The sequence below is a fragment of the Salvelinus alpinus genome, chromosome 31 (genome assembly GCF_045679555.1).
Source record: "Salvelinus alpinus chromosome 31, SLU_Salpinus.1, whole genome shotgun sequence".
Classification (NCBI taxonomy): domain Eukaryota; kingdom Metazoa; phylum Chordata; class Actinopteri; order Salmoniformes; family Salmonidae; genus Salvelinus; species Salvelinus alpinus.
In genome coordinates this window covers 36,209,099-36,223,544 of record NC_092116.1, presented here as the reverse complement: position 1 = coordinate 36,223,544, position 14,446 = coordinate 36,209,099, and positions in this window count along the sequence as shown.

The window sequence follows — 14,446 nt, the reverse complement described above, 5'->3', positions numbered from 1 at the left end:
AGTTTAGGTGATAATATACAGTGATATACAGTTTAGATGATAATATACAGTAATATACAGTTTAGATGATAATATACAGTGATATAGAGTTTAGATGATAATATACAGTGATGATGATAATATACAGTTGAGATGATAATATACAGTTTAGATGATAATATACAGTAATATACAGTTTAGATGGTAATATACAGTTTAGATGATAATATACAGTTTAGATGATAATATACAGTGATATAGAGTTTAGATGATAATATACAGTGATGATGATAATATACAGTAATATACAGTTGAGATGATAATATATACAGTTTAGATGATAATATACAGTAATATACAGTTTAGATGATAATATACAGTTTAGATGGTAATATACAGTGATATACAGTTTAGATGATAATATACAGTGATATACAGTTTAGATGATAATATACAGTGATATACAGTGATGATGATAATATACAGTAATATACAGTTTAGTTGATAATATACAGTGATATACAGTTTAGATGGTAATATACAGTGATGATGATAATATACAGTTTAGATGATAATATACAGTTTAGTTGATAATATACAGTGATATACAGTTTAGATGGTAATATACAGTGATGATGATAATATACAGTTTAGATGATAATAAACAGTAATATACAGTTTAGATGATAATATACAGTAATATACAGTTTAGATGATAATATACAGTAATATACAGTGATGATGATAATATACAGTAATATACAGTTTAGATGATAATATACAGTTTAGATGATAATATACAGTTTAGATGGTAATATACAGTTTAGATGATAATATACAGTAATATACAGTTTAGATGATAATATACAGTTTAGATGATAATATACAGTTTAGATGGTAATATACAGTTTAGATGATAATATACAGTAATATACAGTTTAGATGATAATATACAGTTTAGATGGTAATATATAGTGATATACAGTTTAGATGACAATATACAGTTTAGATGGTAATATATAGTGATATACAGTTTAGATGATAATATACAGTAATATACAGTTTAGATGATAATATACAGTTTAAATGATAATATACAGTTTAAATGATAATATACAGTAATATACAGTTTAGATGGTAATATACAGTTTAGATGGTAATATATAGTGATATACAGTTTAGATGATAATATACAGTTTAGATGGTAATATATAGTGATATACAGTTTAGATGATAATATACAGTGATATAGAGTTTAGATGATAATATACAGTTTAGATGATAATATACAGTTTAGATGGTAATATACAGTTTAGATGGTAATATACAGTTTAGATGATAATATACAGTAATATACAGTTTAGATGGTAATATACAGTTTAGATGGTAATATACAGTTTAGATGATAATATACAGTAATATACAGTTTAGATGATAATATGCAGTTTAGATGGTAATATACAGTTTAGATGATAATATACAGTTTAGATGGTAATATACAGTTTAGATGGTAATATACAGTTTAGATGGTAATATACAGTTTAGATGATAATATACAGTAATATACAGTTTAGATGGTAATATACAGTTTAGATGGTAATATACAGTTTAGATGATAATATGCAGTTTAGATGGTAATATACAGTTTAGATGGTAATATACAGTTTAGATGATAATATACAGTAATATACAGTTTAGATGATAATATACAGTAATATACAGTTTAGATGATAATATACAGTAATATACAGTTTAGATGATAATATACAGTAATATACAGTTTAGATGGTAATATATAGCGATATACAGTTTAGATGATAATATACAGTAATATACAGTTTAGATGATAATATATAGTGATATACAGTTTAGATGATAATATACAGTAATATACAGTTTAGATGGTAATATACAGTAATATACAGTTTAGATGGTAATATACAGTTTAGATGATAATATACAGTTTAGATGATAATATACAGTTTAGATGATAATATGCAGTTTAGATGGTAATATACAGTTTAGATGGTAATATATAGTGATATACAGTTTAGATGATAATATACAGTAATATACATTTTAGATGATAATATACAGTGATGATGATAATATACAGTAATATACAGTTTAGATGGTAATATACAGTTTAGATGGTAATATACAGTTTAGATGATAATATACAGTTTAGATGGTAATATATAGTGATATACAGTTTAGATGATAATATACAGTAATATACATTTTAGATGATAATATACAGTGATGATGATAATATACAGTAATATACAGTTTAGATGGTAATATACAGTTTAGATGGTAATATACAGTTTAGATGATAATATACAGTTTAGATGGTAATATACAGTTTAGATGGTAATATATAGTGATATACAGTTTAGATGTTGATATAGAGTTTAGATGATAATATACAGCGAGGGGGTCTCTCTCTGGGTAGGGTTAGGGGGGTCTCTCTCTGGGTAGTGTTAGGGGGGGTCTCTCTCTGGGTAGGATTAGGGGGGGTCTCTCTCTGGGTAGGGTTAGGGGGGGTCTCTCTCTGGGTAGGGTTAGGGGGGGTCTCTCTCTGGGTAGGGTTAGGGGGGGTCTCTCTCTGGGTAGGGTTAGGGGGGGTCTCTCTCTGGGTAGGGTTAGGGGGGGTCTCTCTCTGGGTAGGGTTAGGGGGGGTCTCTCTCTGGGTAGGGTTAGGGGGGTCTCTCTCTGGGCAGGGTTAGGGGGGGTCTCTCTCTGGGTAGGGTTAGGGGGGGTCTCTCTCTGGGTAGGGTTAGGGGGGGTCTCTCTCGGGTAGGGTTAGGGGGGTCTCTCTCTGGGTAGGGTTAGGGGGGGTCTCTCTCTGGGTAGGGTTAGGGGGGGTCTCTCTCTGGGTAGGGTTAGGGGGGGTCTCTCTCTGGGTAGGGTTAGGGGGGGTCTCTCTCTGGGTAGGGTTAGGGGGGGTCTCTCTCTGGGTAGGGTTAGGGGGGGTCTCTCTCTGGGTAGGGTTAGGGGGGTCTCTCTCTGGGCAGGGTTAGGGGGGGTCTCTCTCTGGGTAGGGTTAGGGGGGGTCTCTCTCTGGGTAGGGTTAGGGGGGGTCTCTCTCTGGGTAGGGTTAGGGGGGTCTCTCTCTGGGTAGGGTTAGGGGGGGTCTCTCTCTGGGTAGGGTTAGGGGGGGTCTCTCTCTGGGTAGGGTTAGGGGGGGTCTCTCTCTGGGTAGGGTTAGGGGGGGTCTCTCTCTGGGTAGGGTTAGGGGGGGTCTCTCTCTGGGTAGGGTTAGGGGGGGGTCTCTCTCTGGGTAGGGTTAGGGGGGGTCTCTCTCTGGGCAGGGTTAGGGGGGGTCTCTCTCTGGGTAGGGTTAGGGGGGTCTCTCTCTGGGTAGGGTTAGGGGGGGTCTCTCTCTGGGCAGGGTTAGGGGAGGTCTCTCTCTGGGTAGGGTTAGGGGGGGTCTCTCTCTGGGCAGGGTTAGGGGGGGTCTCTCTCTGGGCAGGGTTAGGGGGGGTCTCTCTCTGGGCAGGGTTAGGGGGGGTCTCTCTCTGGGTAGGGTTAGGGGGGGTCTCTCTCTGGGCAGGGTTAGGGGGGGTCTCTCTCTGGGCAGGGTTAGGGGGGGTCTCTCTCTGGTTAGGGTTAGGGGGGGTCTCTCTCTGGTTAGGGTTAAGGGGCTGGGGTTGAGAGGAGGTTGAGGTGGAGGGTTGAGGTAGGGTTGAGGGTCATAGGTTCTGTACTGGTTAGGGGCAGGGTGATAGGTTCTGTACTGGTTAGGGGCAGGGTGATAGGTTCTGTACTGGTTAGGGGCAGGGTGATAGGTTCTGTACTGGTTAGGGGCAGGGTGATAGGTTCTGTACTGGTTAGGGGCAGGGTGATAGGTTCTGCACTGGTTAGGGGCAGGGTGATAGGTTCTGTACTGGTTAGGGGCAGGGTGATAGGTTCTGTACTGGTTAGGGGCAGGGTGATAGGTTCTGTACTGGTTAGGGGCAGGGTGATAGGTTCTGTACTGGTTAGGGGCAGGGTGATAGGTTCTGTACTGGTTAGGGGCAGGGTGATAGGTTCTGTACTGGTTAGGGGCAGGGTGATAGGTTCTGCACTGGTTAGGGGCAGGGTGATAGGTTCTGCACTGGTTAGGGGCAGGGTGATAGGTTCTGTACTGGTTAGGGGCAGGGTGATAGGTTCTGTACTGGTTAGGGGCAGGGTGATAGGTTCTGGGACTGGAACCTGAGGCAGGGTGATAGGTTCTGAGACTGGAACCTGAGGCAGGGGGTTGGATAAGGGATGGGACTGAAACCTGAGGCAGGGGGTTGGATAAGGGCTGGGACTGGAACCTGAGGCAGGGGGTTGGATAAGGGCTGGGACTGGAACCTGAGGCAGGGGGTTGGATAAGGGCTATGGTTGGGACTGGAAGCTGAGGCAGGGGGTTGGCTGGGACTGGAACCTGAGGCAGGGGGTTGGATTAGGGCTGGGACTGGAAGCTGAGGCAGGAGGTTGGCTGGGACTGGAACCTGAGGCAGGGGGTTGGATAAGGGTTAGGACTGGAACCTGAGCCGGGGTTGGATAAGGGCTATGGTTGGGACTGGAAGCTGAGGCAGGGGGTTGGCTGGGACTGGAACCTGAGGCAGGGGGTTGGATAAGGGCTGGGACTGGAAGCTGAGGCAGGAGGTTGGCTGGGACTGGAACCTGAGGCAGGGGGTTGGATAATTGCTGGGACTGGAACCTGAGGCAGGGGGTTGGATAAGGGCTATGGCTGGGACTGGAACCTGAGGCAGGGGGTTGGATAAGGGCTATGGCTGGGACTGGAACCTGAGGCAGGGGGTTGGATAGGACTGGGACTGGAAGCTGAGGCAGGGGGTTGGCTGGGACTGGAACCTGAGGCAGGGGGTTGGATAGGATCTAGGAAAAAGTCAAACGTTATACTTTTGAATCATCTGTCAATGGAACATTCTTCCAAGAGTCTTGATGATCATCCAGGTGCTTTTTGGGTAAACTTGAGTCAACCTTTTGGATGAGATAGTTCCCATTTATGTCTGGTGAAAACCAAACATTGCATTCCACAGTAAGAACTTCATACCAACAGTCAAGCATGGTGGTGGTAGTGTGATGGTTTGGGGATGCTTTGCTGCCTCAGGACCTGGACGATTTGCCTTTTATAGAAGGAACCATGAGTTCTGCTCTGTATTAGAGAATCCTACAGGAGAATGCTAGGCCATCAGTCTGTGAGGCTGGGTCATACAGCAAAACAATGATCCAAAACTCACAATCAAGTCTACATGATGCTGGAGGGAATGGCTTCCGTATTAAGCGTTCCTAACCAACTGTGCTATTTTGTGTTTTTTTTGCTTTGTTTGTAACTTATTTTGTACATAATGTTGCTGCTACCGTCTCTTATGAACGAAAAGAGCTTCTGGACATCAGAACAGCGATTACTCACCTCACACTGGACAAGGATTGCTGGCACTGAGACCGCCCTCAACGAGCTGTATGCCCATCCAGAATCGGCCGTGGACTTTAATGCAGGCAAACTTAAATCCGTTTTACCTAATTTCTTACCAGCATGTCACATGTGCAACCAGAGGGGAAAAAAACTCTAGACCACCTTTACTCTACACACAGAGACGCATACAAAGCTCTCCCTCGCCCTCCATTTGGCAAATCTGACCATAATTCCATCCTCTTGATTCAGGCTGGTTTTTCTTTTGTAGTCCGTGATTGACTGTAGACCCTGCCACATACCTCTCGTGTCTGAGCCGTTGAATTGCGACTACTTTGTCTCTATACTGACGCTTAGCTTGTTTGATTGCCTTGCGGAGGGAATAGCTACACTGTTTGTATTCGGTCATGTTTCCGGTCACCCTGATTTAAAAGCAGTGGTTCGGGCTTTCAGTTTTGCGCGAATGCTGCCATCAATCCACGGTTTCTGGTTGGGGAATGTTTTAATAGACGCTGTGGGTACAACATCACCGACGCACTAGCTAATAAACTCGCTCACCGAATCAGCGTATTCATCAATGTTGTTGTTCGACGCTATGCGGAACATATCCCAGTCCATGTGATCGAAGCAATCTTGAAGCGTGGAATCCGATTGGTCGGACCAGTGTTGAACAGACCTGAGAGCGGGAGCTTCCTGTTTTAGTTTCTGTCTATAGGCTGGGAGCAACAAAATGGAGTTGTGGTCAGCTTTTCCGAAAGGAGGGTGGGGGAGGGCTTTGTATAAGTCGCGGAAGTTAGAATAACAATGATCCAGGGTTTTGCCAGCCCGGGTTGCGCAATCGATATGCTGATAGAATTTATGGAGCCTTGTTTTCAGATTAGTCTTGTTAAAATCCCCAGCTACAATAAATGCAGCCTCAGGATATGTGGTTTCCAGTTTACATAGTCGAATTAAGTTCTTTCAGGGCCGTCAATGTGTCTGCTCGGGGGGGAACATACACGACTGTGATTATGATCGAAGAGGTAGATAATGCGGCCGGCATTTGATTGTGAGGAATTCTAAGTCAGGTGAACAAAAGGACTTGAGTTCCTGTATGTTGTTATGATCACACCACGTCTCGTTAATCATAAGGCATACACCCCCGCCCTTCTTCTTCCCAGAGAGATGTTTGTTTCTGTCGGCGCGATGAGTGAAGAAACCAGGTGGCTGTACCGACTAAGATAGCGTGTCTCGAGTGAGCCATGTTTCTGTGAAACAAAGAACGTTACAGTCTCTGATGTCTCTCTGGAAGGTAACCCTTGCTCGGATTTCGTCTACCTTTTTGTCAAGAGACTGGACATTGGCGAGTAGTATGCTCGGGAGCGGTGCGCAATGTGCCCGTCTACGGAGCCTGACCAGAAGACCGCTCCGTCTGCCCCTTCCGTTGTTTTGGGTCGCCGGCTGGGATCCGATCCATTGTCCTGGATGGTGGGCCAAACAGAGGTTCCGCTTTGGGAAAGTCGTAATGTTGGTGAGTTGACGTTCATCAATAGTTCCTCCGATTGTATGTAATAAAACCTAAGATTTCCGGGGGTAACAATGTAAGAAATAACACATAAAAATACTGCATAGTTTCCTAGGAACGCGAAGCGAGGCGTCCATCTCTGTCGGCGCCGGAAGCTTTCTGGTCAACATACACAAGGCCGCGGGGCCAGATGGATTACCAGGACGTGTACTCAAAGCGTGTGCGGACCAACTGGCAAGTGTCTTCATTGACATTTTCAACCTCTCCCTGACCGAGTCTGTAATACCTACATGTTTCAAGCAGACCACCATAGTCCCTGTGCCCATGAAAGCGAAGGTAACCTGCCAAAATGACTACCGCCCAGTAGCACTCACGTCGGGAGCCATGAAGTGCTTTGAAAGGCTGGTCATGGCTCACATCAACACCATCATCCCGGATATCTTAGACCCACTCCAATTCGCATACTGCCCCAACAGAACCACAGATGACGCAACTCAATCACACTCCACACTGCCCTTTCCCACTTGGACAAAGGAACACCTATGTGAGAATGCTATTCATTGACTACAGCTCAGCGTTCAACACAATAGTGCCTACAAAGCTCATCACTAAGCTAAGGACCCTGGGACTAAACACCTCCCTCTGCAACTGGATCCTGGACTTCCTGACGGGCCCCCCCCAGGTGTTAAGAGTAGGCAACAACACATCTGCCACGCTGATCCTCAACATTGGGGCCCCTCAGGGGTGCGTACTTAGTCCCCTCCTGTACTCCCTGTTACTATGATTTCATTTGATTTGTCACATGCATGAACCAGTATTTGTCGGTCACATGAATGAAGCAAACGTTAATGATGAATTAATTATAAGCTAAATCATGCAAATATAACTTGTCTGCAGTATATAAGAGAATTAACGGGACTGCCCCAGAAGAGCTCCTGACAGACGTGTACCATGGCGCATCGAGTTTGTTCGAACTTCTCCAGCATGCTGTTAATAAAACAATGATTCATTTAAGATTTACTTTGAGTGTCTCTGTGTACAAGTTCCACAACAGTGGTACCAAACTTGGTGGTTTAAGAATGATAGAGATCACTGTGTTCTTGGGGGACATTTAATACAGCAGAATGTTTTTTGGCACCCTTTCTCAAATCTGTACCTCAACACATTCCTTTTTTGGAGCTCTATGGACAATTCCTTCAATCTCATGGCTTGATTTTTCCTCTGACACTGTCAACTGTGGGACCTTTATATAGACAGGTGTGTGTCTTGCCAAATCATGTCCAATGAATTGAATTTACCACAGGTGGACTCCAATCAAGTTGTTGAAACATCTCAAGGATGATCAATGGAAACAGGATGCACCTGAGCTCAATTTTGAGTCTCATAGCAAAGGGTCTGAAGATAAATATGGTAGTTCTGTTTAGTTTTTTTGCAAAAAATTTGAAAAACCTGTTTTCGCTTTGTCATCATTGGGGATTGTGTGTAGATTGTTGATGGAAAAAATATATTGCATCCATTTTAGAATAAGGCTGTAACGTGGGAAAAATAAGGGATCTGAATACTTTCCGAATTCACTGTATATCAAATCAAATGTATTTATAAAGCCCTTCTTACATCAGCTGATATATCAAAGTGCTGTACAGAAACCCAGCCTAAAACCCCAAACAGCAAGCAATGCAGGTGGAGACACACGGTGGCTAGGAAAAACGCCCTAGAAAGGCCAAAACCTAGGAAGAAACCTAGAGAGGAACCAGGCTATGAGGGGTGGCCAGTTCTCTTCTGGCTGTGCCGGGTGGAGATTATAACAGAACATGGCCAAGATGTTCAAATGTTCATAAATGACCAGCATGGTCAAATAATATTAATCACAGTAGTTGCCGAGGGTGCAACAAGTCAGCACCTCAGGAGTAAATGTCAGTTGGCTTTTCATAGCCAATCATTGAGAGTATCTCTACCGCTCCTGCTGTCTCTAGAGAGTTGAAAACAGCAGGTCTGGGACAGGTAGCACGTCCGGTGAACAGGTCAGGGTTCCATAGCCGCAGGCAGAACAGTTGAAACTGGAGCAGCAACACGGCCGGGTGGACTGGGGACAGCAAGGAGTCATCTTGCCAGGTAGTCCTGAGGCATGGTTCTAGGGCTCAGGTCCTCCAAGAGAAAGAAAGAAAGAGAGAAAGAGAATTTACTTAAATTCGAGCATACTTAAATTCACACAGGACACCGGATAAGACAGGAGAAGTACTCTAGATATAACAAACTGACCCTAGCCCCCCGACACATAAACTAATGCAGCATAAATACTGGAGACTGAGACAGGAGGGGTCAGGAGACACTGTGGCCCCAACTGATGATACCCCCAGACAGGGCCAAACAGGAAGGATATAACCCCAGCCACTTTGCCAAGGCACAGCCCCCACACCACTAGAGGGATATCTTCAACCACCAACTTACCATCCTGAGACGAGGCCGAGTATAGCCCACAAAGATCTCCGCCACGGCACAACCCAAGGGGGGGCGCCAACCCAGATAGGAAGACCACGTCAGCGACTCAACCCACTTAAGTGACGCACCCCTCCTAGGGACGGCATGGAAGAGCACCAGTAAGCCAGTGACTCAGCCCCTGTAATAGGGTTAGAGGCAGAGAATCCCAGTGGAGAGAGGGGAACTGGCCAGGCAGAGACAGCAAGGGCGGTTCGTTGCTCCAGAGCCTTTCCGTTCACCTTCACACTCCTGGGCCAGACTACACTCAATCATATGATCTACTGAAGAGATGAGTCTTCAATAAAGACTTAAAGGTTGAGACCGAGTCTGCGTCTCTCACATGGATAGGCAGACCATTCCATAAAAATGGAGCTCTATAGGAGAAAGCCCTGCCTCCAACTGTTTGCTTAGAACTTCTAGGGACAATTAGGAGGCCTGCGTCTTGTGACCGTAGCGTACCTGTAGGTATGTACGGCAGGACCCAAATCAGAAAGATAGGGAGGAGCAAGCACATGTAATGATTGTAGGTTAGCAGTAAAACCTTGAAATCAGCCCTTGCCTTAACAGGAAGCAAGTGTAGGGAGGCTAGCACTAGAGTAATATGATCAAATATTTTGGTTCTAGTCAGGATTCTAGCAGTGTATTTAGCACTAACTGAAGTTTATTTAGTGCTTTATCCGGGTAGCCGGAAAGTAGAGCATTGCAGTAGTCTAACCTAGAAGTAACAAAAGCATGGATTAATTATTTTTATTTTTCTGCATCATTTTTTGACAAAGTTTCTGATTTTTGCAATGTTATGTAGATGGAAAAAAGCTGTCCTTGAAACAGTCTTGATATGTTCATCAAAAGAGAGATCAGGGTCCAGAGTAACGCCGAGGTCCTTCACAGTTTTAATTGAGACGACTGTACAACCATCAAGATTAATTGTCAGATTCAACAGAAGATCTCTTTGTTTCTTTGGAGCTAGAACAAGCATCTCTGTTTTGTCCGAGTTTAAAAGTAGAAGGTTTGCAGCCATCCACTTCCTTATGTCTGAAACACAGGCTTCTAGCGAGGGCAATTTTGGGACTTCACCATGTTTCATTGAAATGTACAGCTGTGTGTCATCCGCATAGCAGCGAAAGTTAACATGTTTTCGAATAACATCCAAAGAGGTAAAATATATAGTGAAAACAATAGTGGTCCTAAAACGGAACCTTGAGGAACACCGAAATGTACAGTTGATTTGTCAGAGGACAAACCATTCAGAGACAAATTGATATCTTCCCGACAGATAAGATCTAAACTAGGCCAGAACTTGTCCGTGTAGACCAATTTGGGTTTCCAATCTCTCCAAAAGAAAGTGGTGATCGATGGTATCAAAGGCAGCACTAAGGTCTAGGAGCACGAGGACAGATGCAGAGCCTCGGTCTGACCCCATTAAAAGGTAATTTACCACCTTCACAAGTGCAGTCTCAGTGCTATGATGGGGTCTAAAACCAGACTGAAGCATTTCGTATACATTGTTTGTCTTCAGGAAGGCAGTGAGTTGCTGCGCAACAGCTTTTTCTAAACTTTTAGAGAGGAATGGAAGATTCGATATAGGCCGATAGTTTTTAAAATATTTTCTGGGTCATGGTTTGGCTTTTTCAAGACAGGCTTTATTACTGCCACTTTTAGTGAGTTTAGTACACATCCGGTGGATAGAGAGACAGTTATTTTGTTCAACATAGGAGGGCCAAGCACAGGAAGCAGCTCTTTCAGTAGTTTAGTTGGAATAGGATCCAGTATGCAGCTTGAAGGTTTAGAGGCCATGATTTTTTTCATCATTGTGTCAAGAGATATAGTACTAAAACACTTGAGTGTCTCCCTTGATCCTAGGTCCTGGCGGAGTTGTGCAGACTCAGGACAACTGAGCTTTGGAGGAATACGCAGATTTAAAGAGGAGTCCGTAATTTGCTTTCTAATGATCATGATCTTTTCCTCAAAGAAGTTCATGAATTTATTACTGCTGAAGTGAAAGCCATCCTCTCTTGGGGAATGCTGCTTTTTAGTTAGCTTTGCGACAGTATCAAAAATACATTTCGGATTGTTCTTATTTTCCTCAATTAAGTTGGAAAAATAGGATGATCGAGCAGCAGTGAGGGCTCTTCGATACTGCGCGGTACTGTCTTTCCAAGCTAGTCGGAAGACTTCCAGTTTGGTGTGGCGCCATTTCCATTCCAATTTCCCGGAAGCTTGCTTCAGAGCTCAGGTATTTTCTGTATACCAGGGAGCTAGTTTCTTATGACAAATGTTTGTATATGGGAGTTTATGAAAATTGGGTTTGTTTTTAAAATCTTTGTGGGTCTGTGTAATCTGAGGGAAATGTGTCTCTAGTATGGTTAGGAAGTGCAGCTCAGTTTCCACCTCATTGGGCAGTGTGTCACATAGCCTGTCTTCTCTTGAGAGCCCGTTCTGCCTACAGCAGCCTCTCTCAATAGCAAGGCTATGCTCACTGAGTCTGTACATAGTCAAAGCTTTCCTTAATTTGGGGTCAGTCACAGTGGTCAGGTATTCTGCCACTATGTACTCTCTGTTTAGGGCCAAATAGCATTCTAGTTTGTTCTGTTTTTTTGATAACTACTTGACACATTGGAAAGAATGTATCTTGTTGTTTTCTCATGATTTGGTTGGGTCTAATTGTGTTGTTGTCCTGGGGCTCTGTGGGGTCTGTTTGTGTTTGTGAACAGAGCCCCAGGACCAGCTTGCTTAGGGGACTCTTCTCTAGGTTATTTACATTTTTAACACTGATAACTACTATTGGTAACGTTTCATAAATAAACCACTACATTATCTTGAAAATGATAACTACTGTTGGTAACGTTTCATAAATAAACCACTACATTATCTTGAAAATTATAACTACTGTTGGTAACATGTAATAAATAAACCACTACATTATCTTGGAAATGATAACTACTGTTGGTAACATTTAATAAATAAACCACTACATTATCTTGGAAATGATAACTACTGTTCATAACATTTAATAAATAAACCACTACATTATCTTGGAAATGATAACTACTGTTCATAACATTTAATAAATAAACCACTACATTATCTTGGAAATGATAACTACTGTTGGTAACATTTAATAAATAAACCACTACATTATCTTGGAAATGATAACTACTGTTGGTAACATTTAATAAATAAACCACTACATTATCTGGGAAATGTATACAGAGTATCAGGATTCAGGATAAGACCCAGATGTAGACAGTTCGAATCACAGATGTTTATTAACAAAACAGGGGGCCAGGCAGAGGATAGGTTAAGGGCAGGCAAACGACAGGTCAAGGGCAGGCAAACGACAGGTCAAGGGCAGGCAAACGACAGGTCAAGGGCAGGCAAACGACAGGTCAAGGGCAGGCAAACGACATGTCAAGGGGAGGCAAACGACAGTTCAAGGGCAGGCAAACGACAGGTCAAGGGCAGGCAAACGACAGGTCAAGGGCAGGCAAACGACAGGTCAAGGGGAGGCAAACGACAGGTCAAGGGCAGGCAAACGACAAGTCAAGGGGAGGCAAACGACAGGTCAAGGGCAGACAAACGACAGGTCAAGGCCAGGCAGAGGACAGGTCAAGGCCAGGCAAACGACAGGTCAAGGCCAGGCAAACGACAGGTCAAGGGGAGTCAAACGACAGGTCAAGGGCAGGCAAACAACAGGTCAAGGGCAGGCAAACAACAGGTCAAGGCCAGGCAGAGGACAGGTCAAGGGCAGGCAAACGACAGGTCAAGGGGATGCAAACGACAGGTCAAGGGGAGGCAGAGGACAGGTCAAGGGGAGGCAAATGACAGGTCAAGGGGAGGCAAATGACAGGTCAAGGGCAGGCAAACGACAGGTCAAGGGGAGGCAAACGACAGGTCAAGGGGAGGCAGAGGACAGGTCAAGGGGAGGCAAACGACAGGTCAAGGGGAGGCAAACGACAGGTCAAGGGGAGGCAAACGACAGGTCAAGGGGAGGCAAACGACAGGTCAAGGGGAGGCAAACGACAGGTCAAGGGGAGGCAAACGACAGGTCAAGGGGAGGCAAACGACAGGTCAAGGGGAGGCAAATGACAGGTCAAGGGCAGGCAAACGACAGGTCAAGGGCAGGCAAACGACAGGTCAAGGGCAGGCAAACGACAGGTCAAGGGCAGACAAATGACAGGTCAAGGGGAGGCAAATGACAGGTCAAGGGGAGGCAAACGTCAGGTCAAGGGGAGGCAAACGACAGGTCAAGGGGAGGCAAATGACAGGTCAAGGGGAGGCAAATGACAGGTCAAGGGCAGGCAAATGACAGGTCAAGGGGAGGCAAATTGACAGGTCAAGGGGAGGCAAATGACAGGTCAAGGGGAGGCAAATGACAGGTCAAGGGCAGGCAAATGACAGGTCAAGGGGAGGCAAACGACAGGTCAAGGGGAGGCAAATGACAGGTCAAGGGGAGGCAAATGACAGGTCAAGGGCAGGCAAAAGACAGGTCAAGGGCAGGCAAATGACAGGTTAAGGGCAGGCAAACGACAAGTCAAGGTCAGGAAAACGACAGGTCAAGGGCAGGTAAACGACAGGTCAAGGGCAGGCAGAGGACAGTAATCCAGTACGTAAGTGTCAGTAAGGTACAGAATGGCATGCAGGGCAAAACGGTCAAAACCAGGAGGACTAGAAAACGGGAAAACACGCTGGTAGGACTTGACAAGACGAGCTGGCAACAAACAAACAGAAAACGCAGGTATAAATACACAGGAGATAATGGGGACAAATGGGAGACACCTGGCGGGGGGTGGAGACAAGCACAAGTCAGGTGAAACAGATCAGGGTGAGACACAGAGACTCTATAGGCTCCAGCTGCTGAAATTATGAGCAATTATATGTCACCCTAAGGGAAACATAATGTAGCCTAATGGACTGTGATACAGTGCCTTGCAAAAGTATTCATCCCCCTTGGTGTATTTCCTATTTTGTTGCATTACAACCTGTAATTTAAATAGATTTTTATTTGGATTTCATGTAATGGACATAGTCCAAATTGGTGAAGTGAAATGAAAAAAATAACTTGGTTAAAAAAATTCTAA